Source organism: Camelus bactrianus, chromosome 17 (assembly GCF_048773025.1).
Source record: "Camelus bactrianus isolate YW-2024 breed Bactrian camel chromosome 17, ASM4877302v1, whole genome shotgun sequence".
Classification (NCBI taxonomy): Eukaryota; Metazoa; Chordata; class Mammalia; order Artiodactyla; family Camelidae; genus Camelus; species Camelus bactrianus.
Genome location: NC_133555.1, coordinates 7,837,083 through 7,845,574, shown reverse-complemented (window position 1 = coordinate 7,845,574; position 8,492 = coordinate 7,837,083). Strand labels below are relative to the sequence as shown.

Here is an 8,492-nt window from a genome sequence, read left to right as displayed (position 1 = left end):
ACGCATTATTTATTTCTCAACTGAAAGCTATAGACGGCCCTGCTGCCTTTCCATGCAGCATCGTCAGTTGATAATTGCTTCAATCCTTGGTGGGAGTTGTTCATGATGATCTAAGGCCCACAGTCCTCTGTGTAACACCATCCTGATCCAGAGCCAGACTTCCTGCAAATTTGTGTGAGCTAACTCACTCTGCAGTACATCTCACCGATTCATTATGAAACTATGCTACATTATCACAACAGGCAAATTTTAAGTATAGGTTATTTATCTTGATGCATGCTTAATTTTTCCTTGAAGTGCCCTCCGTAGCTCCTAGCCTTTCCTTCAGTCATGCTGAGATGATTGATAGAGATGCAGGAGTGACTCTTTTTGTCTCTCTCACTGTACTTCAACTACATGAAGACAAGGACTCTGTCCTTTTTATCTTTGTTTTCCTGAGTCTAATAACCCTCTGAACATTGTGAACACACTCCACATATTTGACAAATTAATACATACCTATTTTAAAAGATATACGAACAGTGGGTTGAGAACACTTTCAAGGGTCTGGTCTCAGTCAAGGTAATGAGCAGACATCTGCTCATCTGTATCAAGACAGCATCTATAGCACGACGGTAGCTGGAAAGACAAACCATGCAGGTTTGTATAAATGTTCTTCAGGAGTTTTAGCTTTTAAAAATGTGCACTAGACCCTTGGCATTCAACTAAGAGACAAGCTGATGCTTTGGAGACTCCCCTAATCACAGATGTCCCTTCAGTACGGAATATCCCTTCATGTAGTAGGTGTGCGTAGATGCAGAGAGAACCCCAGAGTCACGGTGAGATGAGTGCTAGGTATTCAGCTCTGCTCAGGCACTATGTAGTTAACTGACTGACTGACTCTCATACAAACCTCTGAGGGCACCAGGTTCACCAGCGCACCATGGGAAGAGGCCAACCCTGACTTCAGCTAGTGGGCCTGTTAGGGCTTCTGACGACTCAAGAAAACATTCAGCATTCTATCTACTAACACCAATGGTTTCTCTAAGATGTGATAATTTCCTCAAAGAGCATACTCTGATATGCTCCTTTCCCTTCATTATGGAAACAGCCCTTAACTTAGTGGTCATGGCACAACAATATTCCAGATGAATTTTTTCTTCAAATGGTTTCAAAAGGGAAGAGGACAGCAGTCATTGATTAGGGAGGAATAGTTGCAGACCCCCTCAAACAAGAATAGGTAATCTTCAAAAAGATGTATTAGATGTGTCTTGATCAGGATAGCCATTTTAAAAAGTCACATTCAGACAGCCATTTAATCAGGGAATACATGGTTTCCTTTGTTGAGCAGCTTTCCCCAAGAACAGCAGTTATGCAGTGCAGGCACCACATACTATTAAAAGGAAATCAGTCAGTCCAAAAACTAAATTATACATTCTTTTCTAGTGCACATGGAACACTATCCAGAACAGATCACGTGCCAGGCCACAAAACAAGTCTCAACAAATTTGAGAACAGAAATGAAGCATTTTTCCACCCATAATAGTATGAAACTAGAAATCAATTACAGAAATAAAAATGGGAACAGAACAAATATAAGACGAAACAACATGCTGCTAAAAAACTAACGGGTCAAGGAAGAAATCAAAAAGGAAATCAGAAAATACCTCGAGAAGAAATGGAAACACAACACTCCAAAATCTGTGGAATGCAGCTAAAGTTTTAAAAGGAGAGTTTACCACAATACAGCCCTTCCTCAAGAAAGAAGAAAAGTCCCAAATAACCTAACCTACCACCTAAAGGAATTAGAAGAATAACAACAAACTAACTGCAAAGTCAGTAGAAGGAAATTATAAAGATGAGAGAGGAAATAAATAAAATAAACATTAAAAAGACAATAGAAATGATCAATGAAACCAAGAGCTGGTGTTTTGAAAAGATAAGTAAAACTGGTAAAACTTGAGGAATGAGGAAGATGGCGGAGTAGAAGGGCGCTCGTAGCTCACTCCCACAAATGCACCAAGACCCACATCCACAGACCCACTCAGCCAACCAGAGCACCTGTGGAACTCCGACAGAACATCGCCCTCTTCAAAAGATAAAGACGCCAAAAATCTGGTAGGAGAAAAGGAAAAAAGAAAGAACAAAAGGCAAAGCAGGCAGGTAGGGTCCCGCGGGGAGGGAGCGGCAAAGGAGGACTGGCGCTCGCTCGCTGGGTGTCCCCTCTCCCACTGAGAGGCCAGCGGGACGGAGGGGGAGCCTCCGAGGCTCGGATCTGTACAGAGCAGCCCTTGACTAACAGAACTAAGTTAAATGGGCACAGAGCGTCCCCCCGACACCCAGCCTGAGACGCGGGGCCGGCAGCGGCGGGCAGGGCCAGGCTGCCCAAGCCGGGCGGAGGACGGAAGTGGCTGCACGGAGGCAGCGCCGGGGGAACGCAAGGGGCTGCGCGCCATGGCTGTGGGTGCACAGGGCAGAACAACCTGGGCCCTCCATAGAACAGCAAGGTTGATGTGCTCTCGGGGGTTAGGGTGCACACCCCCATCTCTGAAAACCCGAGGAAAGTTTTCGGGGGAAGAGAGGCGGGGCTCAGGCACAGCCGCCATATCCTCCGCGCTGAGCACTCAGGCGGGGGCGGGGGCGAAACCTGAATCCGCACCGAAGGGCTTAGCAGCCGCAAAGGCCAGACTGAGACTGGCCTGCAGCCCGGGGCAGACAGGATCCTTCCATCCTGGTCCCTCAGAGAACTTGCTCCACAAAGACAAACAAGGAGCTGGGTTTTGGCTCGGAGCAGGGACAGGGCTGTCCCTCTGTCTTCCCCGAGCCCACCTGCGGAGCGCCGACCAGGGCGGAGCGCGCAGCCTCACAGAGAGCGGAGCTACCGGCGGTGCAGGTAGAGGGACAGCGCCCCCCCCCCCCGCCTTTCGGGCAGGAACACAGCCCCTGACCGAGGTGCTGGGAGGGGGCACGACCCGCCCTCCTACCCGGCCAGTCTGCAACATCTGACTGCGGCATCCGGAGGGGCAGCGACCCGCCCGCCCACAGCAGAGAGCTGCACCTGACCCAGTGTTAGGAGGAGGCGCGATCAGCTTGCTGACAGGTGCTGGGAGCAGCACAGAAGAGGGCGCCAACGGAGGGCCTCTGAAAACAGCAAGCTGAGCTTCCAAAACAGGATGAAGACAGAAAGACTTCACATTAAAAGCACACAGACTCCAGGAGAACACCGACAACCCCCCCCCCTTTTTTTTTAAATCATCTGTTTTTACCTATTCTATTTTCTACTACCCTCTTAATTTTTACTTCTTAATTCATTTCTATTTCTCTTGGGTTTTGATGTCCTGTTATTGATTAGACACAGGTTTCAAATACATCTATTCATCTTCCCCCCTCCTTTTTTTTTTAAAGGTTTTAAAAGGACGTCTCAACCCGATTAATAGTCTGCTTCAACTCACTCTTCTATTATTCATTATACACTGTTTTCAAACCTTCTTTCTCCCTTCTTTTAAAATTCTTTCTCTCTCTCTCTTTTCTTTTTTCTCTAAGTCTTATTCCTACATAGGCATTGGATAAGCTCATTAAGGACCAAAACAGACAACTGATACTCCATAAACCACAGTGCCAGAGAGGTATGAGCAAGATGAAGAAGCAGAAAAACCTTTCCCAATTAAAAGAACAAGAGAAATCCCCTGAAAGAAAGATCAACAAAATAGACATCGATAGCCTACTAGATCAAGATTTCAAAAAAGGAGTGATCAAATTGCTGACGGAATTAAAAGAGATAGTGTTTAGAGATATAAAATATGTCAAAAATGAAACTAAAGCTATAAAGAAGAGCCAAGTAGAATGGGTAAACTCATTGACAGAGATGAGGAATGATCTAATAGCTGTGCAAAGCCGACTAGATAATGCAGAGGAACGAATTAGTGATCTAGAAGACAGGGCAATAGAAAGCACCCATTCAGAAGAACTACAAGAGAAGCAAATAAAAAATAATGAAAACAGCATAAGGGACCTATGGGATAATATAAAGCGTCCCAATCTTCGCATAATAGGGGTCCCAGAAGGAGAAGAAAGATCACAGGGGATTGAAAAGGTTTTTGAAGAAATCATGACTGAAAACTTCCCAAACTTAAAGAAGGAATCAGATATCCAAGTACAGGAAGCTCAGAGGGTCCCAAACAGGAAGAACCCAAATAGACCCACACCAAGACATATCATAATCAAGATGGCCAGAGTCAAGGATAAAGAAATGATTCTAAAGGCAGCAAGAGAAAAGCAAAGAGTAAGTTACAAGGGAACCCCCATAAGGCTCTCAGCTGACTTCTCTACACAAACACTACAGGCCAGAAGGGAGTGGCAAGATATATTCAAAGCCCTGAATGAAAAAAAGATGCAGCCTAGGATACTTTACCCAGCAAGGCTATCCTTTAGGATAGAAGGAGAAATAAAGAGTTTCACAGACAAGAAAAAGCTGCAGGAGTTTAGCAAAACTAAACCGATGCTAAAAGAAATATTGAAAGGTCTATTCTAAATAGAAAAGAAGCAGGATGCTACAGCAATGAGAAACTCACAACTGGAAAGGTGGTAACTCATGAATTACAAATAAAGTAAACACGAAATTATAAAAGAAGACATACAAATCACTGAGAGTGGGAGAAGGAGGCAGGGAAATATAGAATATATTTTTTTCTTTCTTTTAAACAAATTTTTTAACAGTAGGATGGGTTTGAGATCATGTTACTATCAGTTTAATAAAAACAGTTATAGTAATGGGCTAATAGATTTACAAAAAATGGTAACCACAAGCCAAAAGTTTACAAGGGAGTCACAAAAATTAAATAAAATCCATGATAATACAAAGGAAAATTACCAAACCACAAAAGGAAGAAGAAAGGAACAAAGAGGATATACCAATTCAACTGCAAAGATAAGTTCAAAATGGCAATAAACACACATCTATCATTAATTACTGTAAATGTTAATGGACTAAATGCTCCAGTCAAAAGACACAGAGTGGCAGACTGGATAATAAAGCAAGAACCTTCAATATGCTGCATACAAGAGACCCACTTTAGGGAGAAGGACACATATAGATTGAGAGTGAAAGGATGGAAAAGGATATTCCATGCAAATGGAAAAGCCAAAAAAGCAGGTGTTGCAGTACTGATTTCAGACAAAATAGACTTTAAAACAAAGGCCATAAAGAAAGATAAAGAAGGACATTTTATAATGATTAAAGGAGTGATACAAGATGAGGATATTACACTCGTTAATATATATGCACCCAATATAGGAGCACCTAAGTACATACAAGAATTACTAACAGAGATAAAGGGGGATATTGATGGGAATACAATCATAGTTGGAGATTTTAACACTGCATTAACATCACTAGACAGATCTTCCAGACAGAAAATAAACAAGGCAACAGAGAAATTAAATACTACAATAGAAAAACTAGATTTGGTGGATATTTTCAGAGCATTGCACCCCCCAAAAATAGGATATACATTCTTTTCAAGTGCACATGGAACATTTTCCAGGATCGATCATGTACTTGGGCACAAAAGAAACCTCAACAATTTTAAGAAGATAGAAATTATCTCAAGCATCTTTACTGACCACAATGCCATGAAACTGGAAATCAACAACAGAGAAACAAAGGAGAAAAAAAGGAAAGCATGGAGATTAAACAATATGTTATTGAAAAAACAATGGATCAATGAGGAAATCAAAGTTGAAATTAAAAAATACCTTGAGACAAATGATAATGAAAGCACAACCACTCAAAACCTATGGGACACAGCAAAGGCAGTGCTAAGAGGGAAGTTTATAGCGATACAGGCCTTCCTCAAAAAAGAAGAACAATCTCAAATAAACAATTTAACCCACCACCTGAATGAATTAGAAAAAGAAGAACAAAAAGCCCCAAAAAGCAGCAGAAGGAAGGAAATAATAAAGATCAGAGAGGAATTAAATACAGTAGAAATTAACAAGACCATAGAAAAAATCAACCAAACCAAAAGCTGGTTTTTTGAAAAAGTAAATAAAATCGACAAACCTCTGGCCAAACTCACAAAGAAGAAAAAAGAGAGAGCACAAATTAGCAAAATAAGAAAGGAAAATGGAGAAATTGCAACAAACAAAATAGAAATACAGAATATCATACGAGAATATTATGAAAAACTATATGGAACCAAACTGGATAACCTAGAGGAGATGGACAAGTTTCTGGAAACATAGTGTCCACCAAAACTGAATCAAGAGGAATCTGAACACTTGAACAATCCGATCACTAGAAAGGAAATAGAAATGGCAATTAAAAACCTCCCTAGAAATAAAAGTCCAGGACCGGACAGCTTCACTGGGGAATTCTACCAAACATACAAAGAAGAACTCATACCAGTCCTTCTCAAACTCTTCCAGACGATTGAAAAGGAGGGAATACTCCCAAACTCATTCTGTGAAGCCACCATCACCGATACCAAAACCAGGCAAAGACACTACAAAAAAAGACAATTATAGGCCAATATCACTGATGAACATAGACGCCAAAATCCTCACCAAAATTTTAGCAAATAGAATCCAACAACACATAAAAAAGATTATACATCATGACCAAGTGGGGTTCATCCCAGGGACACAAGGCTGGTTCAACATACGCAGATCAATCAGTGTAATACATCACATCAACAAGAGAAAGGACAAAAACCACATGATCATCTCAATCGATGCAGAAAAAGCATTTGATAAAATTCAACACCCATTTATGATAAAAACTCTCGCCAAAGTGGGTATAGAAGGAACATATCTCAACATAATAATAGCTATATATGACAAACCTATAGCCAGCATAGTACTCAACGGTGAAAAACTCAAAAGCTTCCCACTAAAATCTGGGACAAGACAAGGATGCCCACTATCACCACTCCTATTCAACATAGTCCTGGAAGTCCTAGCCACAGCAGTCAGGCAAGAGAAAGAAATAAAAGGGATCCAAATTGGAAAAGAAGAGGTAAAAGTGTCATTATATGCTGATGACATGTTACTATATATAGAAAACCCTAAAAGGTCCACACAAAAGCTACTAGAGCTGATTGAAGAATTCAGCAAGGTAGCAGGTTACAAAATTAACGTTCAAAAATCAGTTGCATTTCTTTACACTAACGATGAATCAACAGAAGAAGAAAGTAAAGAAACAATCCCCTTTAAAATAGCACCCAAAGTAATAAAATATCTGGGAATAAATCTAACCAAGGAGGTGAAAGAATTATACACAGAAAACTATAAACCATTGAGGAAGGAAATTAAAGAAGACTTTAAAAAATGGAAAGATATCCCATGCTCTTGGATTGGAAGAATCAATATTGTTAAAATGGTCACACTGCCCAAGGCAATCTACAGATTTAATGCAATCCCTATCCAATTACCCAGGACATATTTCACAGAACTAGAACAAATCATAACAAAATTTATATGGAACCATCAAAGACCTGGAATTGCCAAAGCATTACTGAAGAGAAAGAAAGAGGCTGGAGGAATAACTCTCCCAGACTTCAGACAATACTATAGAGCTACAGTCATCAAGACAGCATGGTATTGGTACCAAAACAGACATATAGACCAATGGAACAGAATAGAGAGCCCAGAAATGAACCCACAAGCTTTTGGTCAACTAATCTTCGACAAAGGAGGCAAGAATATACAATGGAATAAAGACAGTCTCTTCAGCAAATGGTGTTGGGAAAACTGGACAGCAGCACATAAAACAATGAAGCTAGAACACTCTCTTACACCATATACAAAAATCAACTCAAAATGGATCAAAGACTTAAACATAAGACAAGGTACAATAAACCTCCTAGAGGAAAACATAGGCAAAACATTATCTGACATACATTTCAAAAATTTTCTCCTAGAAGAAATAAAAGCAAGAATAAACAAATGGGACCTAACGAAACTTACAAGCTTCTGCACAGCAAAGGAAACCAGAAATAAAACAAGACAACCTACAGAATGGGAGAAAAATTTTGCAAATGAAACCGACAAAGGCTTGATCTCCAGAATATATAAGCAGCTCATACGACTCAATAAGAAAAAAATAAACAACCCAATCCAAAAATGGGCAGAAGACCTAAGCAAGCAATTCTCCAAGGAAGACATACAAATGATCAAAAAGCACATGAAAAAATGCTCAATATCACTAATTATCAGAGAAATGCAAATCAAAACTACAATGAGGTATCACCTCACACCAGTCAGAATGGCCGTCATTCAAAAATCCACAAATGACAAATGCTGGAGAGGCTGTGGAGAAAGGGGAACCCTCCTACACTGCTGGTGGGAATGCAGTTGGGTGCAGCCACTATGGAAAACAGTGTGGAGATTCCTCAAAAGACTAGGAATAGACTTACCATATGACCCAGGAATCCCACTCCTGGGCTTGTATCCAGAAGGAAATCTACTTCAGGATGACACCTGCACCCCAGTGTTCATAGCAGCACTATTTCCAA

General features: G+C 40.9%; 1 protein-coding gene and 1 long non-coding RNA gene across 12 annotated transcripts in view; one reads left to right on the top strand and one right to left on the bottom strand.

Annotated features, from left to right (window-relative positions):
- LOC141573762 (uncharacterized) overlaps positions 1-8,492 on the bottom strand; it is a 527,901-nt gene that overhangs the window by 20,102 nt on the left and 499,307 nt on the right. The window lies entirely within an intron of this gene.
- Positions 1-8,492, top strand: part of GRM7 (glutamate metabotropic receptor 7) — a 769,912-nt gene that overhangs the window by 662,450 nt on the left and 98,970 nt on the right. The window lies entirely within an intron of this gene.